The sequence below is a fragment of the Lolium rigidum genome, chromosome 5, assembly GCF_022539505.1.
Source record: "Lolium rigidum isolate FL_2022 chromosome 5, APGP_CSIRO_Lrig_0.1, whole genome shotgun sequence".
Taxonomy (NCBI): Eukaryota; Viridiplantae; Streptophyta; class Magnoliopsida; order Poales; family Poaceae; genus Lolium; species Lolium rigidum.
In genome coordinates, this window is record NC_061512.1 from 73,509,585 (window position 1) to 73,528,288 (window position 18,704).

Sequence of the window (18,704 nt, forward strand, 5' to 3'; positions counted from 1 at the left end):
ATTAAAAGGAGTACCTTAATTACCAGTAGATTCCCTTGAGGCCCGGCTGCCACCGGCTGGTAGGACAAAAGATGTTATGCAAGTTTCTCATTGCGAGCACGTATGACTATATATGGAAAACATGCCTACATGATTAATAGACTTGATGTTCTGTCTTAATGCTATTTGATACGTCTCCGACGTATCGATAATTTCTTATGTTCTATGTCATATTATTGATGATACCTACATGTTTTATGCACACTTTATGTCATATTCGTGCATTTTCTGGAACTAACCTATTAACAAGATGCTTTGAAGTGCCAGTTCTCGTTTTCTGCTGTTTTTGGTTTCGAAATCCTAGTAACGAAATATTCTCGGAATTGGACGAAACAAAGACCCGGGGGCCTATTTCGCCACGAACTTTCCGAGAAGACCGAAGAGCATACGAAGTGGGGCCACGAGGTGGCGACACCACAAGGCGGCGCGGCCAAGGAGGGGCCGCGCGCCGCCTATGGTGTGGGCCCCTCGTCGGGCCCCCGACTCGCCCTTCCGCCTACTTAAAGCCTCCGTCGCGAAACCCCGATGCGAAAAACCACGATACGGAAAACCTTACCGAGACGCCGCCGCCGCCGATCCCATCTCGGGGGATTCCGGAGATCTCCTCCGGCACCCTGCCGGGAGAGGGGATTCATCTCCCGGACGACTCTACACCGCCATGGTCGCCTCCGGAGTGATGAGTGAGTAGTTCACCCCTGGACTATGGGTCCATAGCAGTAGCTAGATGGTCGTCTTCTCCTCATTGTGCTTCATTGTTGGATCTTGTGAGTTGCCTAACATGATCAAGATCATCTATCTGTAATACTCTATGTTGTGTTTGTCGGGATCCGATGGATAGAGAATACCATGTTATGTTAATTATCAAGTTATTACATATGTGTTGTTTATGATCTTGCATGCTCTCCGTTACTAGTAGAGGCTCTGGCCAAGTTTTTTCTTTTAACTCCAAGAGGGAGTATTTATGCTCGATAGTGGGTTCATGCCTGCATTGACACTGGACAGGTGACGAAAGTTCTAAGGTTGTGTTGTGTTGTTGCCACTAGGGATAAAACATTGGCGCTATGTCCGAGGATGTAGTTGTTGATTACATTACGCACCATACTTAATGCAATTGTCTGTTGCTTTGCAACTTAATACTGGAAGGGGTTCGGACGATAACCTGAAGGTGGACTTTTTAGGCATAGATGCAGTTGGATGGCGTTCTATGTACTTTGTCGTAATGCCCAATTAAATCTCACTATACTTATCATGCCATGTATGTGCATTGTTATGCCCTCTCTATTTGTCAATTGCCCGACTGTAATTTGTTCACCCAACATGCTTTTATCTTATGGGAGAGACACCTCTAGTGAACTGTGGACCCCGATCCATTCTTTTAATACTGAGATACAAATCTGCTGCAATACTTGTTTTACTGTTTTCTCTGCAAACAATCATCTTCCACACAATACGGTTAATCCTTTGTTACGGCAAGCCGGTGAGATTGACAACCTCACTTGTTTCGTTGGGGCAAAGTACTTTGGTTGTGTTGTGCGGGTTCCACGTTGGCGCCGGAATCTCCGGTGTTGCGCCGCACTACATCCCGCCGCCATCAACCTTCAACGTGCTTCTTGACTCCTACTGGTTCGATTAAACCTTGGTTTCTTACTGAGGGAAACTTGCCGCTGTGCGCATCACACCTTCCTCTTGGGGTTCCCAACGGACATGTCAACTACACGCATCAAGCAAATTTCGGCGCCGTTGCCGGGGAGATCAAGACACGCTGCAAGGGAGTCTCCACTTCTCAATCTCTTTACTTTGTTTTTGTCTTGCTTCATTTTATTTACTACTTTGTTTGCTGCACTTATATCAAAACACAAAAAAATTAGTTGCTAGCTTTACTTTATTTACTTGTCTTGTTTGCTATATCAAAAACACAAAAAAATTAGTTTACTTGCATTTACTTTATCTAGTTTGCTTTATTTACTACTGCTAAAATGGCTACCCCTGAAAATACTAAGTTGTGTGACTTCACTAGCACAAATAATAATGATTTCCTATGCACACCTATTGCTCCACCTGCTACTACAGCAGAATTCTTTGAAATTAAACCTGCTTTACTTGAATCTTGTTATGCGAGAGCAATTTTCTAGGTGTTAGTTCGATGATGCTCGCTGCCCATCTCAATAATTTTGTTGAATTGTGTGAAATGCAAAAATATAAAGATGTAGATGGTGACATTATAAAATTAAAATTGTTTCCTTTCTCATTAAGAGGAAGAGCTAAAGATTGGTTGCTATCTCTCGCCTAAGAATAGTATTGATTCATGGACTAAATGCAAGGATGCTTTTATTGGTAGATATTATCCCCCTGCTAAAATTATATCTTTGAGGAGTAGCATAATGAATTTTAAACAATTGGATAATGAACATGTTGCTCAAGCTTGGGAAAGAATGAAATCTCTCGGTTAAAAATTGCCCAACCCATGGACTGACTACTTGGATGATCATCTAAACCTTCTATGCGGGACTAAATTTTTCTTCGCGGAATTTATTGGATTCAGCTGCTGGAGGTACCTTTATGTCCATCACTCTTGGTGAAGCAACAAAGCTCCTTGATAATATGATGGTTAATTACTCTGAATGGCACACGGAAAGAGCTCCACAAGGTAAGAAGGTAAATTCTGTTGAAGAATCCTCTTCCTTGAATGATAAGGTTGATGCTATTATGTCTATGCTTGCGAATGATAGGACTAATGTTGATCCTAATAATGTTCCATTAGCTTCATTGGTTTCCCAAGAAGAACATGTTGATGTAAACTTCATTAAAAATAATAATTTCAACAACAATGCTTATCGGAACAATTCTAGTAATAACTATAGGCCATATCCTTATAATAATGGTAACGGTTATGCTAATTCTTATGGGAATTCTTACAACAATAATAGGAATACACCCCCCTGGACTTTAAGCCATGCTTAAAGAATTTATTAGTACACAAACTGTTTTCAACAAATCTGTTGAGGAAAAGCTCAATAAAATTGATATTCTTGTTTCTAGAGTTGATAGTCTTGCCTCTGATGTTGATCTTTTGAAATCGAAAGTTATGCCTAATAGGGATATTGAAAATAAAATTGTTACTACAGAAAATGCCATCCAAGTTAGAATTAATGAGAATATAAGATTAATGGCTGAACTGCGTGCTAGGTGGGATAGAGAAGAAAATGAAAAACTAGCTAAAAAGGAAAATGTAGCTAAAGTTTGGACTATTACCACCACTAGCAATGCTAATGATTCATATGTTGCTGCACCTCCTACTATCAATGGTAAAATCATTGGTGTTGGTAATGTTTCTACTCCTAGTGCAAAGCGCGCAAAATTACCTGAAACTGCTAAAGCTAGCTGAAACTGCTTGTGATAAAACTGCTGAAATTTTTTCCAACCTTGGGGATGATAATCCCATTTCTTTAGATTGTAATGATTTAGATTTTGATGATTGCCACATCTCTGAAGTTATAAAGTTCTTGCAAAAACTTGCTAAGAGTCCCAATGCTAGCGCTGTAAACTTGGCTTTCACAAAACATATTACAAATGCTCTCATAAAAGCTAGAGAAGAGAAACTAAAACTTGAAACTTCTATTCCTAGAAAGCTAGAGGATGGTTGGGAGCCCATAATTAAAATGAGAGTCAAAGATTTTGATTGTAATGCTTTATGTGATCTTGGTGCAAGTATTTCTGTTATGCCTAAAAAAGTCTATGATATGCTTGACTTGCCACCATTGAAAAATTGTTATCTGGATGTTAATCTCGCTGATAATGCTAAAAAGAAACCTTTGGGGAAAGTTGATAATGTTCATATTATGGTTAACAATAACCTTGTCCCCGTTGATTTTGTTGTCTTGGATATTGAATGCAATGCATCTTGCCCCATTATATTGGGAAGACCTTTTCTTCGAACCGTTGGTGCTACTATTGATATGAAGGAAGGTAATATTAAATATCAATTTCCTCTCAAGAAAGGTATGGAACACTTCCCTAGAAAGAGAATGAAGTTACCTTATGATTCTATTATTAGAACAAATTATGATGTTGATGCTTCATCTCTTGATGTTACTTGAGATACACTTTCTGCGCCTAGCTGAAAGGCGTTAAAGAAAAGCGCTTATGGGAGACAACCCATGTTTTTACTCCAGTATTTTTGTTTTATATTTGTGTCTTGGAAGTTGTTTACTACTGTAGCAACCTCTCCTTATCTTAGTTTTGAGTTTTGTTGTGCCAAGTAAAGTCTTTGATAGTAAAGTAAGTACTAGATTTGGATTACTGCGCAGTTCCAGATTTCTTTGCTGTCACGAATCTGGGTCTACCTCCTGTAGGTAGCTCAGAAAATTAAGCCAATTTACGTGCATGATCCTCAGATATGTACGCAACTTTCATTCAATTTGAGCATTTTCATTTGAGCAAGTCTGGTGGCCTAATAAAATCCATCTTTACGGACTGTTCTGTTTTGACAGATTCTGCCTTTTATTTTGCATTGCCTCTTTTGCTATGTTGGATGAATTTCTTTGATCCATTAATGTCCAATAGCTTTATGCAATGTCCATAAGTGTTAAGAATGATTGTGTCACCTCTGAACATGTGAATTTTTATTATGCACTAACCCTCTAATGAGTTGTTTCGAGTTTGGTGTGGAGGAAGTTTTCAAGGATCAAGAGAGGAGTATGATGCAATATGATCAAGGAGAGTGAAATCTCTAAGCTTGGGGATGCCCCGGTGGTTCACCCCTGCATATTATAAGAAGACTCAAGCATCTAAGCTTGGGGATGCCCAAGGCATCCCCTTCTTCATCGACAACATTATCAGGTTCCTCCCCTGAAACTATATTTTTATTCCGTCACATCTTATGTACTTTGCTTGGAGCGTCGGTTTGTTTTTGTTTTTTGTTTTGTTTGAATAAAATGGATCCTAGCATTCAATTTGTGGGAGAGAGACACGCTCCGCTGTAGCATATGGACAAGTATGTCCTTAGGCTCTACTCATAGTATTCATGGCGAAGTTTCTTCTTCGTTAAATTGTTATATGGTTGGAATTGGAAAATGCTACATGTAGTAACTCTAAAATGTCTTGGATAATTTGATACTTGGCAATTGTTGTGCTCATGTTTAAGCTCTTGCATCATATACTTTGCACCCATTAATGAAGAAACACTTAGAGCTTGCTAATTTGGATTGCATATTTGGTTTCTCTAGAGTCTAGATAACATCTAGTATTGAGTTTTGAACAACAAGGAAGACGGTATGGAGTCGTATAATGTTTACAATATGTCTTTTATGTGAGTTTTGCTGTACCGTTCATCCTTGTGTTTGTTTCAAATAACCTTGCTAGCCTAAACCTTGTATCGAGAGGGAATACTTCTCATGCATCCAAAATACTTGAGCCAACCACTATGCCATTTGTGTCCACCATACCTACCTACTACATGGTATTTATCCGCCATTCCAAAGTAAATTGCTTGAGTGCTACCTTTAAAATTCCATCATTCACCTTTGCAATATATAGCTCATGGGACAAATAGCTTAAAAACTATTGTGGTATTGAATATGTACTTATGCACTTTATCTCTTATTAAGTTGCTTGTTGTGCGATAACCATGCTTCCGGGGACGCCATCAACTATTCTTTGTTGAATATCATGTGAGTTGCTATGCATGTCCGTCTTGTCCGAAGTAAGAGAGATCTACCACCTTCATGGTTGGAGCATGCATATTGTTAGAGAAGAACTTTGGGCCGCTAACTAAAGCCATGATTCATGGTGGAAGTTTCAGTTTTGGACACATATCCTCAATCTCATATGAGAATAATAATTGTTGCCACATGCTTATGCATTAAAGAGGAGTCCATTATCCGTTGTCCATGTTGTCCCGGTATGGATGTCTAAGTTGAGAATAATCAAAAGCGAGAAATCCAAAATGCGAGCTTTCTCCTTAGACCTTTGTACAAGGCGGCATGGAGGTACCCCATTGTGACACTTGGTTAAAACATGTGCATTGCAAAGATCCGGTAGTCCAAGCTAATTAGGACAAGGTGCGGGCACTATTAGTATACTATGCATGAGGCTTGCAACTTGTAAGATATAACTTTCATAACTCATATGCTTTATTACTACCGTTGACAAAATTGTTTCATGTTTTCAAAATAAAAGCTCTAGCACAAATATAGCAATCGATGCTTTCCTCTTTGAAGGACCATTCTCTTTACTTTTATGTTGAGTCAGTTCACCTATTTCTCTCCACCTCAAGAAGCAAACACTTGTGTGAACTCGTGCATTGATTCTTACATACTTGCATATTGCACTTGTTATATTACTCTATGTTGACAATTATCCATGAGATATACATGTTACAAGTTGAAAGCAACCACTGAAACTTAATCTTCCTTTGTGTTGCTTCAATGCCTTTACTTTGATTTATTGCTTTATGAGTTAACTCTTATGCAAGACTTATTGATACTTGTCTTGAAGTACTATTCATGAAAAGACTTTGCTTTATGATTCACTTGTTTACTCATGTCATTACCATTGTTTTGATCGCTGCATTCACTACATATGTTTACAAATAGTATGATCAAGGTTATGATGGCATATCACTTCAGAAATTATCTTTGTTATCGTTTTACCTGCTCGGGACGAGCGAGAACTAAGCTTGGGGATGCTTGATACGTCTCCGACGTATCGATAATTTCTTATGTTCTATGCCATATTATTGATGATACCTACATGTTTTATGCACACTTTATGTCATATTCGTGCATTTTCCGGAACTAACCTATTAACAAGATGCCGAAGTGCTAGTTCCTGTTTTCTCGCTGTTTTTGGTTTCAGAAATCCTAGTAACGAAATATTCTCGGAATTGGACGAAACGAAGACCCAGGGGCCTACTTTGCCACGAACCTTCCAGAAGACCGAAGAGCATACGAAGTGGGGACACGAGGTGGCGACACCACAAGGCGGCGCGGCCAAGGAGGGGCCCGTGCCGCCCTATGGTGTGGGCCCCTCGTCGGGCCCCGACTCTGCCCTTCCGCCTACTTAAAGCCTCCGTCGCGAAACCCCCGATGCGAAAAACCACGATACGGAAAACCTTACCGAGACGCCGCCGCCGCCGATCCCATCTCGGGGGATTACGGAGATCTCCTCCCGGCACCTCGCCGGAGAGGGGATTCATCTCCCGGAGGACTCTACACCGCCATGGTCACCTCCGGGAGTGATGAGTGAGTAGTTCACCCCTGGACTATGGGTCCATAGCAGTAGCTAGATGGTTGTCTTCTCCTCATTGTGCTTCATTGTTGGATCTTGTGAGCTGCCTAACATGATCAAGATCATCTATCTGTAATACTCTATGTTGTGTTTGTCGGGATCCGATGGATAGAGAATACCATGTTATATTAATTATCAAGTTATTACATATGTGTTGTTTATGATCTTGCATGCTCTCCGTTACTAGTAGAGGCTCTGGCCAAGTTTTTTCTTTTAACTCCAAGAGGGAGTATTTATGCTCGATAGTGGGTTCATGCCCGCATTGACACCTGGGACAGTGACAAAAAGTTCTAAGGTTGTGTTGTGCTGTTGCCACTAGGGATAAAACATTGGCGCTATGTCCGAGGATGTAGTTGTTGATTACATTACGCACCATACTTAATGCAATTGTCTGTTGCTTTGCAACTTAATACTGGAAGGGGTTCGGACGATAACCTGAAGGTGGACTTTTAGGCATAGATGCGGTTGGATGGCGGTCTATGTACTTTGTCGTAATGCCCAATTAAATCTCACTATACTTATCATGCCATGTATGTGCATTGTTATGCCCTCTCTATTTGTCAATTGCCCGACCGTAATTTGTTCACCCAACATGCTTTTATCTTATGGGAGAGACACCTCTAGTGAACTGTGGACCCCGGTCCATTCTTTTAATACTGAAATACAAATCTCGCTGCAATACTTGTTTTACTGTTTTCTCTCGCAAACAATCATCTTCCACACAATACGGTTAATCCTTTGTTACAGGCAAGCCGGTGAGATTGACAACCTCACTCGTTTCGTTGGGGCAAAGTACTTTGGTTGTGTTGTGCAGGTTCCACGTTGGCGCCGGAATCTCCGGTGTTGCGCCGCACTACATCCCGCCGCCATCAACCTTCAACGTGCTTCTTGACTCCTACTGGTTCGATTAAACCTTGGTTTCTTACTGAGGGAAACTTGCCGTTGTGCGCATCACACCTTCCTCTTGGGGTTCCCAACGGACGTGTCAACTACACGCATCACTATTTCAATCCTATCAATTGCCCAACTGTAATTTGTTCACCCAACACTTGTTATTGGAGAGTTACCACTAGTGTAGATAGCTGGGAACCCCGGTCCATCTGTCATCATCAAATACTCACTTGGTCCTATATGTCATTGGAAGTAGTATCAACTATTTTCTGGTGCCATCGCTTCGTATTACTTGTTACTCTTTGCGTCGTGTTCGTCGTTACTATTGCTCTCATATTACTCGCTGCTTTCACATCACCCCTGTTACTAGTGCTTTTCCAGGTGCAGCTGAATTGACAACTCAGTTGTTAAGGCTTATAAGTATTCTTTGTCTCCCCTTGTGTCGAATCATAAATTTGGGTTTTACTTCCCTCGAAGTCTGTTGCGATCCCCTATACTTGTGGGTCATCACAGTGCTTAGCAATACCACCGGGCGTATTTTGGGAAGAAATAACTGAGAGATCAACCAAGGCGAAGAAAGCACCAAAGCAGTCGAAGAAGAAGGACAAGCGTGAGAAAGACTCGGGGGCTCCAACAGCCCAAGAAACGAACACATCTGAAGATGACGAAGAACCACATGAGGTTATGATGGTGCAAATTCCTTAGATGCAAGTTTACATAGCATATATCTTACGGAAAGAAATACCCGAAGATCCGGTGGAAGCAAGGCGAGTTATTCGATGATCTAAAGCGTTCACTGTGGTCAAGGGAGAGTTGTACAGACGGAGCATATCGGGAGTTTTGCAAAGGTGCGTAACACCCGAAGAAGGAAGAGTAATACTGAAGGATGTACACGAAGGGGTATGTCGAGGGTGCTCCTCGGCAATGCCCTCCGATAGGGGCTTAGGGTTGATGGAATCCTGCAAGCTGACACGAGACATCGGTTCAGAGACAAGCGGGGAGAGCGATTTACCCAGGTTCGGGGCCCTCGATGAGGTAAAACCCTTACGTCCTGCCTGTCTGTTCTTGATTATGATGATAATGGGTTACAATGGGGTGCCGAATAGTTCGGCTGAGATCTCGTCGAGATAGCTAAGTGCTAGGGTAACCTAGGTCTAAGCTTCTGTTGGCTAAGATCGCTAAGATTGATTGTGTGTCCCTCGATAGCCCCTCTCCTGGCCTTTATATAGGAGGCCAGGTCTCGAGAGGTCTAATCGAGTACGACTAGGTTTACAGTAGATCTATCTCTAAACTTTCCTTGTTCGGCTCCTTCCGTGTCTTGTACTTCAAGGAACCTTCCGTTGCACCGTCCTAGTGGCCCATCTTGCCATCGAGTACCTTCATGGGCCTCCAGCTGGACCGTATAGGGTAGAGCAACATCGGTTACCCGAAGGGTAATGCCCACGTCAGTAGCCCCCGAGTGTCTAGCCGAACATAGTTCGGGTAGAGACTGAAGCATGTCTTCTTCCGACATCCTTCTCCTTGATCATTCTTGTTCTCCTTCTGTCTGCACCATCTTTTCCTATCGGGTGCGCGTCAGCGCTCCCGATGGGAGTAGCCCCCGAGTCTAGGTGCGGATGCTCGCAATCCGCGCGTAGACTCAAGTTGTACCACTCGAACATTTTTCTCTGTCAAAGTTTTTTCCCACAAGTCTTCATAGGTCATCCGATATATTTTCTTCATACAAGGGATAATGAGTAATGTGCCCAGCTTTTGCTGGTTAACTGCCGACGGCAGAACAACGTTACCCTACACAGAATCAAGTCCCCGGGCATGATCCTGGAGTGCGAAAAAAGTTCTGTCGGGTGCGCGTCCAGCGCTTCCGATGGGAGTAGCCCCCGAGTCTGGGCACGGCCGCTTGCGCCCGGGTGCAGACTCGAGTGGAGTTTTTCCTTCGAGTCCTCATTCTATCGGGTGCGCGTCCAGCGCTCCCGATGGGAGTAGCCCCCGAGTCTAAGTGCAGATGCTTTGCAATCTGTGCATAGACTCAAATTGACCATCCGATAGCTTTTCATTCCTTCGAATGTCTTCGACAGCGCCCATGATGTCATTGATGACGCGCCGCTGCCGTGGCTCGATTGAGAAGACTTGACCTATCGGGCCCACCCTAGTTCTGTGCGGGCAGTTTTTAGGTTTTGACCAGTGCACGCGCAGCGACCGAGGCGTTTCCTCGATTTTCGCGCGACGTGGGAATAATGGGCCGCCGGTTCCATCCCTTTTTCAAGCGCCACGTGTACAGCTAGATCCGCTCCACCTCCCACGACGCCTGTGGAGTTATGGCCACGATCTCACGCTAATTCTCATGGTATAAATAGAGGGCTGCCTTGTTTTTACTTTTTTACACCTCCTACTGCTCATCTTCTTCGCCCATCCTTTCCTGCTTCCTGCATCCTTCCCTTGAAAGCTTCAGACGCCATGGGTAAAAAGAAGGGTGCCAGTGCCTCGGACGGGGTCAAAGTTAGCCGCGATTGGAGCGCCTCCGCCATTTCCAGCCGCGACATCCACAAGCTGCGCGCCCTTGGATTCATCTCCGCATCTGAAGATGATATTCGTCTTCCAGGTGCGATTTCTCACCCAAAGCCCCCGAAGGGTTTCACTGTCATGTTTCTAGCCTTTTTGTTCCGTGGTCTTTCTCTTCCAGCCCACGAATTCCTTCGTTCTCTTCTTTATTTTTACGGGGTCCAGCTCTGGCAGCTGACCCCAAACTCCATCCTCCACCTTTCTATCTTCATCACTGTTTGCGAGGCCTTCCTTGGCATTGACCCTCACTGGGGTCTTTGGAGGAAGATCTTCTACGTGAAGCGCCATAATGACATCAATGCCCCCCCCGTCGTCGGTGGCATTGGCTTTGTTGTTAGGAAAGAGGTCAACTACTTTGATTATCCAATGAAGGAGTCCGTCCAGGGCTGGCGTAACAAGTGGTTTTATCTGCGAGATCCTTCGGTTCCTGGACGGCGCTCAAACCTCCCTCCTTTCGAAGATAAACTGATAGCTAAGCCGAAGAAGTCTTGGCAAAACGTCCTTTCTCCCGAAGAGAGATCGACAGCCGACAAGCTATTCGAGCAAGTCGTCATCCTGAAGAATACGGGAGGCTTGACAATGTGCGGCACTGAGGTAGTCTCAGTGTTTTTACAACGTCGAGTGCAACCGTTGATGTCTCGACCCCATCAGCTGTGGCTTTACACGGGTAAGGACGATAGGTCTAGAGTCAGCTCTGCCGACCTGTCGGCTGAAGACCTCCGGGATGAAGTCCGCCGCTTGACGTGCCTTAGCATGAGGGACAACATCGTCTTGACATCGGCTCGTCCCCCTTATTATTTTGACCATCTTCCAACCGAGGTAATCCTTTTCTTTGTTTGCTGTTGTTACTCCTTTTTCTGTTGTGTCTCACAAATTTCTTTTTCTTCGACAGGCCCTCGCCGTTGCTCAATGCTATCCTCCTACACCCGAAAGCGGTGTAGTACTAGAGGACGATGATGAAGATTCTGAGGGAACCGAGGATGCCCAACACGTCCTTGAGGACAGCGATGTCCAAGAGGAAGAGGCTGCCGAAGATGACGCCTTCGTCAGGAGCAGGCGCCGCAAGCAAGTACACGACGATTTTATCACAACGGCTGAATCAAGTCCTAGCGGAGGAGATAATGATGCCGATGAAGCTGCTGCGCCTCCTCCCGTCAAGAAGAGTTCAACAAGTTTCTTCGCAGGCGAAGATGAGCTGGACCTGTGAGCGTCTTATACTCTTTTCTTGATTTATTTCTTATCATTTTGTATGCTAACCGTGCGCTGCACTTAAATAGCTCTGATGATGATGATGAAGTCCCTCTTGCGAAGAGGGCTAAATTTGTCTCTGAGAGAGCCGCATCAGCTAAGGAATCTAATCCTTCTCCTGCCAAGTCGACGCCCCCCTCGCGAACGGTTGTAGAGAAGGTTCCAGTGTCGAAGGTTATTCCTCCTGGTGACGCTCCCACTTCCTCGGCTGATCGCGATCATGTAAGTATTCAATCTTCTTTGCTTCACCGAGTTTCTATCGATTGAATTTTCTTAATTTCTCCTGCTACAGCCAATTTACGCCACAGTCGATGTCGTGGTGGACTTCGCCGAGCAGTTCACCCGACTAGAAGCTGAGAACTCTCAACTTCGAAAGACTATCAGATCTTCAGCTAACCAGGTGCTTGAAGCCAACAGGCTTGCAACCGATGCCCAGAATGAGAACGCCTTGCTGAAGGAAGAGGTGAAGAAGCTGAAGCAGCGGCTGAAGGATGAACAAGATGCCAGGCGTGCGGCGGCGGCTGCAGTCGACAAGAAGGAAGGCGTCCTTCTCGAATCCATCAAGGATTTACTAGGTAAAATCCATGGTACACCGTTTCTTTCTTGGTGTTTTTATTATTGATTACTGATCTGTCTTTCTTTCAGAGGCCGCCGATATAACTGTCACTCGACGTCATCAGCTCCGGGAGGACTCTACAGCCGACGCCTTGTCACTTGCCGCCGAGTCCAATGTCCAAGTCCTTGGTCTTTTGAAAAAGACCAAAGGAGCGCTGTCGAGGCTATACTCGATGATTTCCCCGAAGATGAAGCAGGACAAGACTCTCGACGAAATGGCGGCTTCTTTCCTCGTTGATCCTTCCGAGCCTGTGGAGGTATTAAAACGCCGTAACCGTTTATTTGGGACGGTTCTTACTTTCCAGTTGCTCATGGGCCATGGGATGGGGTCAGAATTGGAGGAGTTATCCAAGGCATTGCCTGTCGATGATGACAACCATTTAGTCGACCTTGAGCCTTTCAAAAGATCGGCAGTAACTTGTGCCAATCAACTTCTGAAGCTGGTAGATGAAGCACAAGCCAAGCCTGTTCCCGACTCTGCCCCTGGATCATCATCGGCGAACCCTTGAACATTTTGTTTGACTTGTTGTAAATAAGATCAGTCGTAACTTTGACGTAGTCCTGTTTTATCTCGGCTCTGTTGCCAATTCGAACACCCTTCTGAATGTATGATATATGCCCAGCGCTCCCGATGGGAGTTTTTATTTGAATGCTATTCTGAGATGGGGACTATACTGCAGATTCCTCCGTCCTCTTCTCGTGCTGAGCTTTCTCCGAACCCTTCGAGTAATGATGAATCAAGCCTCGTTCGCCGCTTACGTGACCAAGTGTCTAGTCTAGACAGAGATATCACTTCTCTTTGCGCGATGGCGGACTTAGTGAAGAAAAGGGGGGGGGGGGGGAAATAGCGACTGCTATCGAGCAATACGCTCTCGATGGTCTTCATGTTGCTACCGAAAGTTTGGGCTGTAAGTATTAGCCTGTTTTCTGATTCCTGACGTAGCTTAAACATTCTTTTAACTGACATTCGTTCCCTTCCAGTTGTAGCTTCAGATGCGACTGAGGAGAACAAGAGGATCCATGAAGAGGTCGAGGCGACGACCGACGTTGCGCACCCGAAGCATGATTTATGGCTGCATCGTCCGAAGGCTGTTGTCATGGCGAAGTTTAAGTATCGGGTGGAGAAGGCGCATTATTACTTTGATAAGTTCCATGCTCATCTCACGATGGTTTGGAATACTTTGTTCCCTCTGGACCAAGCACCCGAAACTTTATCTGCCTTGTTCACCCGATTCAAGTCTCCCGAAAGGATTCGACAGTTGGTGCGGAAAGAACTCCTGGCTGGTGCTGAGCTTGCCTTTGCTTTGATATTGGCGTGTCACCCGTCTTTAGACTTGGGAGCCGTAGCGAACACCGAGAGGAGTTTAGGCCAATACTATGATGTTGCCAGAGGTCCTGCATACACCATTGTTTCTCGGATGGAGTCATGCCTTGAAAAGGAGCTGAGGGCCCACTGGGACCGGGGATCCCGATCATGAATGTAATAGCCTTATACCTGCATAAGATTGTTTTGTTATAAATTTACGGCGTACGTTGCACGCTATGTTAGTTTGATTGATATTTCATTGTCGAGGGCGGCTGAGTGATCAGTTCAACCTGCTCCCCCGACGACTTCGTTGGATTATGCAATGTTATTGCGAAGCCTATATGTAAGTTTTGTAAGAGCGAGACCCATCGACTTAGTCGAGGGAATTAGACGCTTGGCTTCGTCACGCGGTGCACCGGTTTGAGCCTTATTTTGTGATAATGTAACCATCGACAGCAGCACTCGTGTATTTTCTCGAGGCTTGGATTGGTTGTTTTTGTGCATCATTAATCTTAGCTCCCGCTGAGAGTATTTAATTAATGATGCTGTGTAAGCGTATGTTTTTAGGCCAGCGCTCCCGATGGGAGTAAGAGCCGATGGCAGGGCCTCATACGGTATGTTCGGGTAATAAATCCTGGAGCAAGAAAAAGGGTGAAGAACCTGATTAGAACTTTTATTCATAATGCAAAAGCAAACTTAAGGGTTGTCGAGTAAAAAACAATCGTATCCTATGTATAGAACCGTCGCAAGTGTGCGACGTTCCATGGATTCTCAACATCTTTTCCAGAAGCTGGGTTTTTGAGCCGATAGGCTCCTCCTGGTATCACTTCAGTGACGATATATGGTCCTTCCCATGGGGATTCGAGCTTCATGGGTCTCTCTTGCTTCAGCCAAAGTACCATATCTCCGATATTAAAGCTTCGGCTGCGTATTCGTCGGCTGTGATAATTTCTCAGCGCCTGCTGGTATACCATCGTTCTTGCCAAGGCGATGTCCCGCGCCTCGTCGAGGAGATCCACAGCGTCCTGTAGCGCGATATTGGAAGAGGATTCCATGTATGCTGTCACCCGAGGTGCTTCAAACCGAACGTCGGTCGGCGATCTTGCCTCGGCTCCATGCACCAAGAAGAATGGGGTGTACTGAGTCGACCTGTTGGGTGTAGTGCGCAAACTCCAGGGTACGGATGGCAATTCTTCGACCCAAGCTCCAGCTGCACCTGTAAGGCGTTTCTTGAGGCTATCCCCTATGAGACCGTTGATCCTTTCCACCTGGCCATTGGTCTGTGGGTGGGCCACTGATGCAAACTTTAGTTTGATTCCTCCGTCATTGCAGAATTTTCGAAATTCTTTGGAGTCGAAGTTGGTTCCATTGTCTGTGACGATACTGTGAGGCATACCAAATCGACATGTTATTCCCCTGAAGAATTGTACTGCTATTTTTGCTTTCTGGTTTCGCACCGGTACTGCCTCGATCCACTTTGTGAATTTTTCGACTGCGACCAATAGATACGTGTGTCCTCCAGGCGATGATCTTGGCAGCGGTCCAACTTGGTCGAGTCCCCATTGGCCGAACGGCCATGCCAGAGGTATCGTCATCAGGTCTGTGGCAGGGGCATGTGGTTTTGGTGAAAATCGCTGACAGGGATCACACTTCATGACTAGATCTCGAGCATCCGATGCCGCTGTTGGACAGTAAAATCCCGCTCTGAAGGCCTTTGCTACGAGGGCCCTGCTTCCTGCGTGATGCCCGCAAGTTCCTTCGTGTATCTCGCGCAACAGTGCTTTTCCGTCGTCAATGGCAATGCACCTTTGGAAAATACCGGAAATGTTGCGCTTGTAAATTTCGCCATTTACTATGGTGAAGGCTTTCAATCGTCTAACGATTCGTCTTGCTTCTATCGGGTCCTCAGGTAACTCCTGCTTCGTTAGATACGCTAGGAACGGCTTGGTCCACAGTGGTTCGAGGAGGAGGACTTGTTCGGCAGGGGGAGTCGGAGATTCTTCGGCAGCTTGCTGCGAGCTCGCCTTTAATTCATTAGCCGACGGTTCGGGAGGTACCGACGCCTTCTCTTTTATTGATCGTTGAGTGATCACTTCGTAAAACACTCCGTCTGGAATGGGGGAGCACATGGACCCGATGTTTGCCAAAGTATCGGCTTCCTCGTTGTTGGCTCTGCCGATATGTTTGAGCTCACATCCTTCGAATTTAGCTTCCATATTTTGATATAGCTGCCGATAGGCGATCATGTTGTCGCTGACCGCGTCGCACAAGTTCATCGACTGCTGCACCACCAAGTTTGAGTCCCCGTAGATTTCCAGACGAGTTGCCCCGCATGCTTTGCCATCTTCATCCCGTGCTGCAGTGCTTCGTATTCTTCTTCATTGTTCGTCAGCAGCGAGAAATTCATACGTAGTATGTACTTCATCTTATCTCCCTGCGGTGATATTAACACCACTCCTGCTCCTGCGTCTGTGCTTCGTTTCGACCCATCGAAGTACATTATCCATGATCCCGACATGTCGGGTGCCGCTGGTGTCTGGGATTGGATCCAGTCTGCCACAAAATCTGGGAGCATTTGGGATTTTATAGCTGTCCGGTTAACGTAAGTTATGTCCTGTGGCGCTATCTCGATAGCCCATTGGGACACTCGACCTGTAGCCTCTGGATTGGTCATTATGTTCTTCAACGGTGCTTCGCTCACGACGACAATCGGATGTTCTGTGAAGTAGTGCCGTAACTTGCGGGCTGATCTCCACACTGCGTATGCCAGCTTCTGATGGTGAGGGTACCTCTGTCTTGCGGGTGTGAGCACTTCACTGAGGTAGTAAACGGGCCTCTGCACGCCATGAACTCTGCCTGCTTCTTCTCGTTCGACGACCAAGACACTGCTGAAGACTTGGGCTGTCGCGGCTATATACATGAGCAATGTTTCCTTCTCACGGGGGGTTACAAGGACTGGAGATGTCGACAAGATTTTCTTCAGATTGTCGAAGGATTCCTGCGCCTCCCTTGTCCACTCGAACATTTCAGATTTTTACATCAAATTGTAGAAGGGCAAAGCTTTTTCTCCTAGCTTGGCGATGAACCTGCTGAGCGCTGCTAATCATCCTGCCAGTTGCTGCACTTGGTGCAGATTCTTTGGCGGCTCCATGTCGAGAATAGCTTTGATTTTCAAAGGGTTGGCTTCGATCCCCCTGGCCGAGATGAAGTACCCTAGCACTTGCCCCCTGGTACTCCGAAGAAGCATTTTTTGGGATTCAACTTGATTTTATACTTGTCTAAGTTATCAAAAGTCTCCCGCAGATCATCGACGAGGGTGGCAGTGTGCTTTGTTTTCACCACGATATCGTCAATGTAGACTTCGATGTTTCTCCCGATCTGCTCTCCAAGGCAAGCTTGCATACAACGTTGGTAAGTTGCTCCTGCGTTTTTCAACCCGAAGATCATGACGTTGTAACAGAAAACGCCGTGCGGGGTGATGAACGCGGTTAGCTCCTGGTCTTCTTTCTTCAGTTTGATCTGATTATATCCGGAGTACACATCAAGGAAGGAGAGTCGGTCGCATCCGGCTGTGGAATCAACTATCTGGTCAATTCGAGGCAGCGGGAAGTGGTCTTTCGGACAGTGTTTGTTGAACCTAGTGTAATCGATACACATACGCAGAGCGGTGGTGTCCTTTTTGGGCACCATGACGGGGTTGGCCACCCACTCTGATTCTTTGAGCCCTCGGATAAATCCTGCTTTACGGAGTCGATTGATTTCCTCACCAATTGCTCTCCTCTTTGGCTCAGAAAATCGACGCATCGACTGCTGCACTGGTTTGGCTGTCGGGTCAACATTAAGGGCGTGCTCGGCGAGTTCCACAGGGATACCTGGCATGTCGGATGGTTCCCATGCAAATATCTCACAGCGCTCACGGAGGAACTCGATGAGCGCGCCTTCCTATCCGACCGTAAGATCAGCCGATATATTGACCGTTTTCTTCGGGTCAGTGGGATGCACCTGCAGCTTCTTGGCTTCCTTCGTAGCATCAAACTCGTCGGATCTTACGTTTCGGTTGTCGGCTGGTGGCTCCGTATGATCTATGGCAGCGTCGATCGCATTGAGTTCTTCCTTGACACCGAACTTCGAGGCGATCTTCTGGAACTCCCTGTCACAGGTGTCTGATCGAGCAAAACTCCCATGAATGGTTATTGGGGTCCCGTTGTTGACTGGCATCTTCAGTTTTAGGTACACATAATGAGGTACGGCCATAAATTTAGCGAACGCGGGCCTGCCGAGGATGGCGTGATATTGAGACTCCCAGTCGACTACTTCGAACTCGATCTTTTCTTTCATGAAATTGGTGGGCGTACCGAAGACTACGTCCAATGACGTTTTTCCAAGAGAATAAGCGGGTCGAGTCGGTATAATGCCATGGAATCCTGTGTCAGATTCTCTTAGCATATCGACTGTTAAACCCATTGCTCTCATCGTGTTGGCGAATAGTAGGTTTAAGCCGCTTCCTCCATCCATGAATACTTTGCTCATGTTGTACCCTCCAATCTGCGCCTCAAGGACGAGGGCTGCATGACCTGCTCTAGGGACGGCTTTCGGGTGGTCTGTCCTGTCGAAGGAGATACTTTGTTCCGACCAGTCGATGAATTCGGGTGTGTCAACCAAAGCAACTTCCGCATACTTCACTTCTCGCAAAAATTTCTTGATTTCCCTTTTTGAAAAGCTGGTTTTATGGATCATGTTGACCTGCCCGCGCGGTTCT